Source organism: Stegodyphus dumicola, chromosome 1, assembly GCF_044657685.1.
Source record: "Stegodyphus dumicola isolate Sdum_Otavi_A_Nest chromosome 1, ASM4465768v1".
Taxonomy (NCBI): Eukaryota; Metazoa; Arthropoda; class Arachnida; order Araneae; family Eresidae; genus Stegodyphus; species Stegodyphus dumicola.
The window spans coordinates 55,715,489-55,729,409 of NC_140768.1; the positions used below are offsets into that span (position 1 = coordinate 55,715,489).

General features: G+C 29.4%; 1 protein-coding gene and 1 long non-coding RNA gene across 3 annotated transcripts in view; one reads left to right on the forward strand and one right to left on the reverse strand.

Annotated features, from left to right (window-relative positions):
* The window catches only part of LOC118202882 (uncharacterized), a 236,379-nt gene that overhangs the window by 171,720 nt on the left and 50,738 nt on the right, over positions 1 to 13,921 (reverse strand). The window lies entirely within an intron of this gene.
* The window catches only part of LOC118192724 (uncharacterized), a 323,131-nt gene continuing 320,818 nt past the window's right edge, over positions 11,609 to 13,921 (forward strand). The window contains exon 1 of one of the 2 annotated variants that reach the window (XM_085814857.1): positions 11,609 to 11,743. The gene's annotated coding sequence lies outside the window, so the exon portion shown is untranslated. The remainder of the gene's footprint in view (positions 11,744 to 13,921) is intronic. The other variant, XM_085814865.1, reaches the window with a different exon arrangement.

Sequence of the window (13,921 nt, forward strand, 5' to 3'; positions counted from 1 at the left end):
TTGCAGAGATTTTTCCCATGCGTAACGTCTATACGAGCCCGTTTACCTACGAAATTTTCCACAAACCATCCCTTCTCTCAGGCAGATAGCCTAAGTTTTCTTTACCAGGCGTCTTATTTACTTTTACTGCATTAATTAATATTATCTTATACTAGTTAACAGCGGATGCGTCGGGAAATGGAGACCTAGTTTAAAATTAGTATTGGGACTTTTTAATAATACGAAATTTGTTAGCTATCAGTCTCAATGCCTGTTCGACGAAACGCGTTCTGGAATTTAGCAGAGTTCGAATATCAGTATGCATTTCCCTTGAAAAGTCCATGATGATGTTCGAATTAGGCTAATTATTCCATTTACCACTGCTTGTAGGTCTTATTTTTAATATGATATTTTTATTATATTTTATCTAATATGTAATGAGATAGCTTACACTTTATTTTACATACATATTAATTTTTAAATTCTAATCTAGTTAAGCATGTATCTTTAGCTTTTTCTTTGTTAATTTTTCCTGCATTCTATGTTTTTACATTTTGTATTACAATTGGATCTTTACTATGTATTCATACTTTTTTGCAAAGGAACGAAGTATCATTTTACTCGTAGGCTATGTCTTGAAGAATTACTTTTTAATTTTATTTCAAAATTTGCAGCTCAATGCGCAAAATTCTTGACCTCACAGGTCCTTCTTGTTTAGTTCATAAGCTTTTCTTACATTATATATATACTCGACTCAGTTAGCTCAGTTTTTTTTATTCTTATATGTTGGTAAATTGTGCATTTTGTGCTTTAAAAATGATTGAATTATGTTTTTCTTATCTTTCATGCTTTTAGTTAATCTGCATGCAATAAATGTAGAATTATCAACAATTTAAAAGTTTTTCAAGTGCTGCTAAGCGTAATTTTTTCAACCATATCAGCCATATTTGTTTACATTTAAAACTTAGCAGAATAGTGAATCAAGTCTTTAAGCACCTTCAGTGTCATTTTGCCGAGTGGTACCAGCAGGAAACTTTTAGTTTTGTTTTCCGAAATATCTCCCTGCTAGCCGAATTTCTTGTTTTTGCATAGAAACTGTAATTTTACTTGTAAAAATTGCTTTTAAATTATGTTAACTGCATTTGGCGTTTTATGTTGTTCTGTATCTTTCAATTTTTAATGAAGATATTTTGAGTTTTTACGTATTTTTGTCTTTCCGCGAAGTGAGACCTGACTTAATTGGACGAGAAATACATGTCTAATGAAATTCGAGGAAATAAGTTTAGATGAAATTCAGGAAAAGATGCATATAATTTATAATACCGTACAAGGAAGTCATGTGGTTTATGCATCAGATTTTTATAGTTAATACTGATTAGAGATATAAAGTTTTGATTTTATAAGCAAAAGATAATCTTTTTATGTGTCTTCTATTCGTTATGAAATTACAGTATCAAGTTATGAAATTTATTGAAAAAGTATATGTTTAAATTTCTTGACTTTTTGATAGGATTACATTCTTTTAGATAAAATTAGAATAATATCATTGATATATTACTTCTTACCAGACGCTGGGAACAAAAATTACAATATCCGGAATAGTTTTTATCTGTTAAGGGTCAAATTTCAATCACTTGAAACTGTCTGTTGCTACCTTATTCTGTAGTTTAGAAATAAAAGAGAAACTTACTATTCCACTACTGTTCATTATAGCAGACGATAAATTTGTAATTCTTACGCAACGAACGAAGAAAAATTGATCTTGGAAGAGAGAAATTTATTAGCGTATAATCAGTAAATACTTACTGGTATTGCAAAGAAATGCTTGATTTATGACTGAAACTTTCAGAAATGCATAAACCACATTCTGATAACTTGGCTGCATACTAAGTATTATGCTCTACGGCCACTGCCTCCTTCAAGGCTAAGACATAGATTTGTGTCAAAAGGAATTCTAAAATAGTAGTCCAGTAATCAGTTATAGCAACTAAACATGTATTATATCACAATTAATTTATCATAAATATTAATCATCTCCAACATTCACATTTATCAAGTATAAAGTTAGAAAATGCAACTTCTGAGCAAATGAAAATAAATCAGATGTTTAGAACTATGCTTCATTAGCTTAATGACTATGATAACGTAACGATCAGCGGTTTCATTATATGAAATTGACATATATCATTGTTAGTAAAAGTGTTCATGTTTTTTTCCATCAAAAATGCAAATGTACTTTTCCGTCAGGAATTTTTCATTCCAATTTTATTGTTATAATTATTCTTAATGATCTACGTTTTCCTGGAATTTTGTTGTGTATGAATTACTTTCACACTACAATTCTGCAGATGAAATATACTGCTGCTTGCTACAAATCAGAAGTGAAGTATTTTTCTTTTTCTCTAATTTACCACACAAATCTCACCTTCTGAAGAAGGCAGAACAAATCACAGAATTTTCAAGAAAATGTTTCAAAATTCGCTTCTATATGTTATGGGGAACAATATTTATAGTTTCCTATTCCCAAGGAAGTCATTCCATAAATATGAACTGAAGATTATGCAACATAATTTAAAGATGTTATCTAAAATGCTGCAGTAAGAGATAAAATAGTAGTACGAATATGGGGATTCAACGCGAGAACGTGGATTGCAGATTAACCGCACAGCGCAATACTACAACTGATTAACGAAGAACAGCGCGAGTGAGGCAAGAGAATTTGGCTGATCAGATGATATCACCATTGGGGGTAAGACATTTCGAATACAAAATTCCAGCATTTGTCAGCGGTAGTTCCTTTAATTGTCATCTTAATTATTTTGAGGGATGTTTTGCACTTTTAACGTTTGCGACATACAAGTTTCTTAATATCTCTATTATTTTATCCGGTAAATGCTAATATCGATTTTTTATCTGCATCTTACTTTCTAACTTATTTCCGTGATTCATTTCCTTTTGCTTGATGTTTATTTATTTTATTAGTTACTCAGTTTTAGATATAAACATTGATTTATTTCGGATTTTAAGCCTTTATAACCTATATTTTGTTCCTATTCTCTTTATATTTGCTCGTTCTGCAAGATGTTGAGCTTTGTTTGTAGTACGCAAAGTAAAGCTATACTATCCTATGAAATTTAAGAACTTTACAGCCTATACAATAATGCATTTTTATTCTGTAATTGTTCATTCTCCTTCTTATATGCAGTCAAAACTGAAAAGTCTGCATAAGTGACGCACGCAAAGAGTGGAGCACATTGAAGGTATCAGATATTCACTGCTTTCTGAAAATATGCATCATTCATTCCATTAACAAAATAATTGAAAGATTCTAAGAAGAACAATGTTACATAAAATCTAATATTGATTATCCTTTAATGTTTACCTTTAGGAAAGTTCTGAATCACGTGAAAATAAACTCCCATATCCGTACTGAATATTTAAAAGATGCATATAAATTTTGGTTTTTTTCTTGCGGTTGAAAGCAATTTCTTCTCTCGTAAATCTTCGATAGTGTGCTGGATGTTTTGCTCATTCTGTAAGGTGTTTAGCTGTGCTTGTTATTCGCGTAATTACGCTATTCTTTTATCATATGAATTTTAGAGATTTTCAAGCCTACATAATTAAAATTATTTTTGGTCTTATCAATTAATCTGTGGTAAACTTCAGAAAACTGTCAGAGATTATCTGCACTAATCAAACTACATTGAAGCCCGATAAATGATTTACAAAGTGGAAAAAAGAGCATTAATCATTTTCAATAGGAATTAAGCATTTTTATTCCATAGCTGTAATGGATTTACATTCCACTGCTATTTCAAGTAAAAAGAACTTGATTTAATTTCTTAAAAACATATAAGATACATATGATAAAATATGAAAACTATTTGATAGATAGATATGATATGATTTTTTAAATTAAACGTCTGGAATGAATTTTTAAGCAGACTATTCGGAATTTCAAACTGTTATAATTTAAAACAAAGTTATAAAATTCATTAAATTTCTTCAAGGTTTGGAATTAACAGGAATTGTCTGATAACTGATTGTAAAGAATTTTCACTTATTCATAAGAAAAACATTAAAATTATCTCTTAGTATGCGAAACTCCTAAAGTGTTTGAATCAAATGCTCCGTAGAGGTAAACTTTTGACTCTAGAAGATTGTTTCTGAAAATAATCAATATTTTCCTCAATAAAATTATATAAATAACAAATTTAAAACTGGAGGTCTTTTGCAGCATGTGAATATGAAAGGCTATTGAAATATTCGTAAGATACATGCATAAAATTAGAGTTATAATTAAAAATCATTAATTATATCTAAGAAAATTTAAAGATTTATTGTGAAATCTGAATAACTCTTGAACTGTAATTGCATATATGGTAAAGAATCCTTCAAGGAAGCTTAGTAATTAGCATCTTACATTTCTAAGAGCATTCCTGTGGTCTATGGCGATTCTTTAAAAAGGTAGAACAATGCAATTTTCATCTTTTAGGAAAGGCGTACATGCCTTTATAGGAGTAAGTCACGGAAAATAAGTGAATTTCGTGGAGTTTTCCTTACAATATAAGTATGTTAATTTATATAAAGCAACTTACTAAAATTTGATGTAGAAATATACATATGTTCTTTTTCATTTTATATAAAAAAATTTTTACTCAGGTTTTCATTTCCTATACTGAAAATTTACATTTTATTGAAAAAAACTAAGTTTTGTGCCATTTACGTTTTCGCGCTTCTCCCCTCAACAAACAAAACTCGAAGTATTTGGAGATTTCATATTTTATAAAATACTTTGAACATTGATTAGAACTTTTCTAATATTATGCAGTATCTATGCACTTAATGAGAATTATAGAATGAACTTACTTGAATCAGTGTTAAATGTATTTAAAATGATGATAGAATATCTTTAAGTATTTTCTGACAAAAAGTTCATTGACTCATTTGTGTAAATGATAATGTTAAATAACATGAATATAGATTTATCCTGCTGGTTATCCTTCTGATGTTTTTAAGAACCTGTTAATTGGAGTTATATGTAACAGTCATCTATTATCAGTCATATTTTCTGTCTATATTATATTTCATGTGATCGAAAGCAAACGTTTCTGGTATATGACTTCAGTTATCATGCAATTATTTTCATCATTTGGAAAAAAAATATAATTCCATAAAATACGAGGGATGTTTCCAAAGTTCTCGAAGTTACGATATAAGTTTCTTTTTATTTCGTCAGTTTATATCAATAATAGAATGCAATTTTTCAGAATGATCCTAATTTAATTAAATACATGTATTTTAACGAAAAAGTATTTTTAAGTCGATTTCGACGAAGTGTTCGGCGTCTCCTCATTCCACCAATTTATGGCATTCTTAAACTTTGTAATCGAATATCTCGTAAAGGCTTCTTTAAATACGAAAACAGAAATGTGAGAGCAGAATACGCTCGTAAGGCGTAAAAGTTTTCACACCTTCTTTCCAGAAAAAGAAGCTCTGAAAAATGTACTTTACTTCTTAAATGGTTCTAAAAACGGTGATACAAATGCACTTGCATCTTTTAAACAATTCAGTTAGACTAATTGATATTACATGTGATAGCTGCACATGTCAACATGTCAAGACTGCTGCTTGGCTTATAGCGTTGCCTTAATCTCTGGAAAACTGAACCAAAATTCAACTTCTCTTTGTCAATTAAGACTTCCCTTTGTCAATTAATTTTTGTTGTTTGACTTCTGAATTAGTATTCTCTTTGTCACTTGTAAAAGACAAATGTTTCTTAGCCAGACGCAGACTCCTGTAGGTGTATTACCAAATGCATGGTCATTTGCCTCTTTACCAAGATTCAAACTTTAGGAAATACCTTAATAAAATCTCTAAACTTTAGGTCCTTTGAGAAAAAATGAAAGTCTCTTTGAGAATAACCGAGGATTGTGCTCAAAGCTCAGAAGAATTCGAATCAATTAAAGATAGAATTTGAAGTATTTTTTTTTTCATTTTAATACGAAAGCATTCTATTAAGCTTTGAATCCTTTAGCGATAAGCCTAAAGCTAACACATTTTCATTAATTTTATATTTTATTATATCTGAAACTATGATAAATACGCAGTGTTGAGATTGAGGCGTATTCTTATTCATAATATTCTGCCTAACACCTGAGCCGTATTTTTATTCATAACGCTTTACCTGTACACACACACATAATTCACTTTACGAAGGGAGAAGCGACGAAATCTCGTGCATCCTATCCCGTTTTCTCATCAGTAATCTAATCTAGGATAGTAAGTTAGCATTCAGTGATCAGCTTGCCTTTTTAGGCATTTGCCTGCCTGTCTTACGGTTAGCTTCCTTGTAAATAAAAACATCACTCAGTTGTGGCATTATAGTTTATTAACAAATTATCCAAATGATTACTCGTTTCCATGCTAAGGCGAATAGTAGCTTAATTTTGTTGTATTTTGTTTCTCACAAGTGGTAAAATAGAATAAAGTTAAGAACTGTTACAGAAAAGTGAACTATTAGAGTTTTTTCCTTAATGTGCAACTGTTAAGCCTTAGTTCTCACTCTTCCTTCCCTCCCTTTCTTTCAAAATATTTCATTAATCGTCGAAAATCTGCAAAACTAATATAATTCCTACATGAATTTTGAACCCCTGCCGAGCAAGTCAGGTAACTTGGCATTTAAGAGCAAAAGAATTTCATTTCACTTCAAGATGGATGTTAGTCATTTTCAGATTAGCCATCCCTGGTTTTGAGGAACAGTTTTGGAAACGAAGTCAGACTGGTGCTTAAATTTTAAGCTTTCACTAGCTGTATGCAAAATGTGACGTTTTCAATATAGTAGATGCATATTCATCACGTTTGAATCAAAAATTCATATTTAAATAATTCTGGTAAAAAGTGATGAAATAAACCAATAAAGAAAGAAAAGAAATTTTCCTCAGGAATTCTACTATGATTATGCAAGACTCCCTATAAAAATATTGGATTTGGAGTAGGGAAATATTTTTGTATCGGTTTCAGGTTTCTCGTAGATCCAATACTTCAAAATATGCTTTTCTTTAGAAATAATATACATTTAAATGTAACTATTTTAAACATTCTTGATTGCATCTTATAAACTGCTTTCATATAAACTTAAATAAAATTAAACGCATAATTTTAAAATTTTTAAATTACATAGAATGAAAAAGTAATGATAATAATTTTCATATGTAATATTTAGTTTTTTGAATTTATTATTTAGTTAGGAAGTATGTGTTATGTCATCTTTTTTGCAATATTTAAGTACTGTTGCTTCTCCCTTGAGTTCTCTTATTTCCTTTCTATTAAATTTAAGAACTCAAACTATCTAGTTCTTCGCATTATAGCATAATATATCCTTGTAAAATAATAGTTAGCATAAATCTCTCTTTGAGCCTGCTATTTCCTGGTACTGAGTTGCTTTCATTTTATCTTTCACAATGTTGGTTAGTTATACGTGAAGAATATATCAACCAAATCTACATTTGTCACTGTAATTGTATGTATAATGCAGAAAGAATGCTTTAGAAACGTTTTCAAAAGTTAAATAAATTTTACTGAGTTTAAAAAAACATTTATTAGACAATAACCATTTTCATAAGAGTTTTAAATTTTTAGGTATTTTTCTTCATTAACGTTATTATCCCCGTTAATTTTTGTTCATTTAAGAGAGTTATTAATAACTCTCTTAAATGCACAAAAATATGAAATTTGTATGCATTTCTCGCTGCTTGCATTTTAAATAACAAAATTCAAAGGAAACAATTTTTATTCAATTAATTGGCAGGTTTTATGAGTTTGCATTGTGGAGTTATGAAGGTGTTAAGAGATACAGGTTCCAAGCATGAAAGTTGAATGAAGAATATGAATTTCGATACTACTAATGGCATTGTAGTGGAAAACTCCATTTTACCGAAAAAATTATCTTATTAAAATTTGAATACTGAAGATGATGAATGTAGTTGTGTTACACTTTTCACGATAAACGTTAACTCTAAAAGTCTAAAAAACATTTATTTGAGCAGAAAGTTTAGATTATTCGAGATAATAATTAAGCTTCCTTTTCTCAAGAAGTGCAGGAAATAGGAACTTTAAGTGCAGAAACTTTAATATTATACATTTGCTACTGCATCAAAAGGTGAAAGTTATCACTTCAATTCTGGATTTCTCTAGAAAATGCTTTATATAACTATTTCATTTCTCGTTTCATTCTATATCTTTTAAAGCAATTTATATATATTTCTATATAGAAAAAGTAAATATATTCCTTTCTGTAATTTTTAAGACTACTAAAAAGTGTTTTATAACCACGGTTCAGAACTCAGATATAAAATGAAAAAGCATGTAATCATCACGAATGTACGAAACAAATCAAGTGGTTACAATAACTGCTAACTAGTAAATAATTCTTTTCCCAAAAGATTATGTTCCAAGCAAAATGAAAAATAAAACGCGGAATATGAAACAGTGTTATTAAGATGTGCATGGAATTAAGCTGAATTGTAACTACGGAAGTATTCGAGCCTTGCTTAGTCATAACATCAGCGGCTGAAGCAACATATTTTCTTAATAACACTGCATTCATATTTAAATACTCCCTGCATTGAAATTACACATAAAAAGGTATAAGTATTACTTATTTAATACAGTGCCACATATTTATGATATTTGGGAACTTATTTACTTTTTGTAATAAGACTTTGTCCTTAAAGACTCGATCTATTATTTTGGAATTGTTTGTTTTTGAGATAAGTGGTATTAGTTGAAACGAAAAGGAAGGATTCAGTTTTTTAGGTTTCACGCCAGAAAATCCACCACTGCCAATCGTTGAAACAATGTAATTGGGCATGAGATGTACAATTAAGGGAATGAAAAAATCAAAAGTGCCTAAATATATCATGCACTAAAGATGTTAAAAATAGATGACAAAAATTGCTGAAGAAAAGTTAATTAAAAATTTAGAAGATGGAAATTTTTGGAAGACTTTAAAATTAGAAGTCTGATAATGAGATGGAAATCAAAGAAGCCATAAGGCAAAACGGGTCTTATTTCTGCTTATTCTTGATGCAAATTGAAAAACTCGAAGATATATATAAAACGAAATACCTTTAGCTGTCCATGACGGTTGTAGAATTTCAGCAAAGTTTCTTACCAATTTAAATAATTGTTTTTAGTTTGAGCTACAGAAGGTTGGGAAGTTAGTACTGCTTTCGTTTTTGTTCCAAAAGCAGAAATATATTGACATATTTATTATAAATTCTTTTAACAATGAAATTACATTTTAACATTCAAAGATAACAATTTGCTTAACTATTATCATAGTTTTAAATACTATTGTACATTTTATTTGCTTACGGAAAAACATTATTTTTCAAATATGTATTTCAACAGAAAATGAATATTCAGGTTCAGCATCTAAAATTGCCAATTTCAAAGGTTATGTGCATGGATAAACGTAATGACATAAGTATAAGAACATGATATATGCAGAGCATATTTATTTCAGCAGCTAAAATGTAAAGCAAGATATTTCAATTCTGAATTTTCTTATTCCAACTCAGAGAATAGGAAAGTTTTAGAATATAAAGATCGAAGAAATGTCAATAATAAAAGCAGTGAAGTAAATAAAAAAAGGGGATTTACATATGTTATTAACATTCGGATAAAATGTGAATACTGTGAGAATGGGAAAAATCTCAAGTTTTTTACGCTTATTAGCATTCATTTACCCTGAAAATGAAATGGTATAGCCTTTAAATGCTTATTGTGTCTATACGCAGACGTAAATACTAGTATTTCTATATATGGTTTATATCTCTTTATTAAATTTAAAACTATTAGTTTCCCTTTAAGAAATGTATCAGTAAAAAATCGTTAAGCGTTCACAGCATTTTCAATTGCATATATTTTCGGATCACAGTATGCAGAACCCGCTCGCTGCATAGATGTTTCTGCCATTTTCTAATTACGTAAATTAAATAATGTATAAGTTTCTTCAGAAGAGCCTCAATAAAGGTATCGGTCCTTAAATTGATTACACTGAAGTCTATCTTATAATAAGTGTCAAATGATCAACTTTTGAATTATCGGGTATCTGGTGGGCGACGAAATTTATCAAATAGTACAGCTTTCTTTTCATTTCTTTTTCTCATCGTAACAGAGCTTAGATGTCTAAAGATTATTATTAAGTACACAATAAATGCTGCTCTATTTTCATTTACAAGATCACTGCAAAACGCATATTTCAATCATGTAAATACCAATCATTATTTTGTCGTAAATAATAACCAACATAAGATTCAGTTATTTTTCAATTTGACTGCATTTCGGTTATTAGATAGCATTCTAATTTGTGAAATTATTCATAATTTCTTCTTAAGACTTTTCTGCAATAGTACCAAATGAAATGTAATAGTACTTAGTTTTATCTGTTCTTAGCTATCACTAAAAACAAGCGTAGAAATAATTTTCTACTTCCTTAAAAAGAGAGGAAACAGTTGCAGGTTAGAGCCCTGGCTTCTAAAAAATTCTGCAAACACAAGGACCGAAAACGCTAATTTCTTGCAACTCAGCTTTTCTGATACAGATATTTTTTTTTAAAAAAAGAATAATATAAAAAAGCGGTCCCTTTTTGTTGCTGAGCCGATTTTAGAATTTCAATTTTGCTGATATCTGAACGTTTATAGCCTTGTATACGAAACATTCTTTTTGGAGATTCATTTATCACTCCGATTTTGATATTTTTGAATCTTATTCTAATTTCAGAATTACTATAATATTATACTACACAAAGTAACCGACTTCGTTTAAAAAGCATTTTTCGAAACCTTTGTTAAATTTCTAAATTAATGAGATTTTTGTTTTATTGGATTGCGCTCATTCTTAAATAGAATCGCTATAAATAATAATTCGTGATACATTCATCGTTTTATAAAATTTATAGAACAAATTGAAATATTTCGATCGTAATGAACAAATAACTCAATCATCTCGGAAAAGAAAATAATGATAATAAAAATAGTATATGTTTGATTTATGTTATATATAGTAACATAAGCCTATACTGAAGTACGCTAATTGGAAAATATTCATTCATTAGTAACATATGGCCAAATATATTAATCACCGTTCAAAAATTAAAAACGTGCATACACTATTGAAGATCGAATGATAGGATTTAAATTCTATAAGCCTGATCTTTTTAACACTGTATCCCGCATAATGATAATGATATACGAGACCTTCAAGTGTTTATATGCGGAATTTTTTGGAGTGATTATATGCGGAACTTTTGGAGTTATCGTGGTTACTATGAACATAAATCATAAAACAACAATTAATGAAAAATCGCAAATAATATTTGATATTAACGTCATATGACATATAAGACAGGAAAGTTTCCCGCTGCCTGACACCTCAATAGAAAATTTATTCAGCTCTTCAAATCATCGTTTCGTGATAAATTCAAAGGCAATATGAAAAAAGTGAAGTGTTTAAAAGATAACCTATCATCGTTCTGATGTGGTATTTTGCAAGTGATCCAAAAGATAATTATCATGCGTAGTGTTTACAGAATGAAAGTAATCTCCCGATTCGAATGTCTAGTAAAAAGGCATATTGAATTTGCTTCGGCCATCTCCATAGTATTTAGAAAAAAAGTGCCTAAATAAACTATGAATTACCGCTTAAGGAGAAACAGCTTTACATTATGTTGAAGGTCATCAATCTGAGTTTCTTCTTTGTAAGTATGTGCGACAGAAAATTATTTCCGCTTCCGTCTTTTTTTTTCCCTAATAGTAATCGTCAATCGACAGCTCAAAAATTGTTATATTCGTGTGAATTTAACTCAGGAACGAGACAAAATTATTTAATATGCTGCAAATTCTATACTTTTCAATTCAATTTTGGTTAAAATTTCTGCAGTTTGATTGTGCTGTTTTGCAAAAATGTGAAATTCTTGTTCATTAATTTTTCTAATTTTTCATAAGTATGCGTGAGCAAATTAAGTAACGATGTTTATGTTATTTAAACTAGATATAGAGAAGTTATAGATTTTTGAGTTTATGTTGGAAATTTTGAATTCTTGATAAGAATTTTTAAGCGAATGAAATAATTATGCAAAACCATTATTATAAAATATGACAAACAAAAATCGTTTTTGAGTAGTATTATAGGAAACATGTATAGTATGGAATCATGTTAACTGATTTTAAAATTTACGGATCATAATATGTTCGGATAAACTTTGAAGGCTTCCACTTATTTTTTTTTCGTATATAATTTTTTTTAAATATATTTGAGTGTCGTTAATATTTTATAAGTGGACTATTACAATGCAGTTCGCAAAGGCCAGTTACCTTATAAAAGGAACCGTGTCATTTCCAAGTAACTGCCCGCAGCTCTATGAAGAGTTAAAAATTCTACAATTCAGAAACAGATTCTGACCCAGCACACAAATTTTTCACAAGTATGCAAAATTCTCCTTACTCTGCCATAAGAAATCTTACTACCTACGATCCCACTCAGGAGAGTGTTGTGAAACGCCCACGTTCAATCCACCACTACCCACGGTGGTGGTGATGTACATAATGTAAATATTTCGTATTTTTTTCGTATCTTATTTACTCACGTTTTTGGCTAGTTTGTGTTTAGTGTTTTGCACCAAGGACTTTGTGATTTTTATAAATCATCTTGACAAAGCGAACTGTGCACCGTTTTTGTACATAGCCAAGTTTGGTGTTATTTTAAAATGTGTTTTTCGTATTTCTTCAACGGACTTTGATTTTGCAAAGTCATTCAACTGTGTAATAAATATTTACGAACGTGGAAATTACCTACTCTCTGAAGTTCAGTTAGAATAATACCAGTTGAATTCCATTGAATTACGAGCCATACGTGACCGCATAAGTGTTTACCTTCAAAAGAAAATTATCACGTCTCAGTGTTTAAGTTTTGACTTCTTTTTACCATTTAAAAATCTTAAAACGGCATATATAAATGATTTTCAGTAATACTAAATTGTTAAAAATTACAAGTATTTTAGATATCAGCTTTTTGCGTCTTATCATCATAACCGCTCTGTTTAAAGCAAGGATGAACCTGAATTTGATTTTAAGTTATGTGAGTTTACGATGTACTTGTTTCTCCTGCTCTATGCACGCTCAAGTAGCTGCTAACTGTGTGTAAGACTTCAGCCGCACTTTCTCATGTATTTACGAAAGCATTATTGCTTAAATGGACTAACTTCAGCATCTTTGTTTAAATGCTTGAACTTTCACGAATGAATGAATTTCCTGTCTTGCCACCTGTGTTTCTTAGTTTTTTAGTCCCCAGAACGCGGCACACAAGACAGTGTGCCTTTGATTGAAAAAAAAAATAATAAAAATAAAAAATAAAAAAATAAAAAAATTAAAAATTAAAAGCCCAAGAGTCAAGATATCTACTGGTGATTACTCTTTGTAGTAGAGGCCAGACATTAAATTTACGATCCGATCCGATCCAGGTAACTGCCCAAATAGTTGGCTATGTGTATACTAGGAGAAAGCTTCCAGTTTGTACAAAATAAGTCAATTAGAAATTTCGATAACTATAATATATTATTTCAAATAATGTTTCAAATGAAAATTTAATTACATTATAATATTTTGAAAATTTTTTCGATTTTATAATATCAATGGATGTGTTTGAAATGTTTATATTTAAAAAGTTTTAAATGCCTCCCCTAGATGGATATAATTATGAAATTTATTTTTTTATTTTATGTTCACAAAATTAAATGATCCATATTATTATTGTAGGGCAGTGTAGAATATAATATCTATTTAATTTTGTATAATTGCTTTTCATTTCATTTAAATAATTTGAAGGTTTTTATGGCCATAAGTTATAAAATAAACGTTGAGAATTATACAGTACCAGT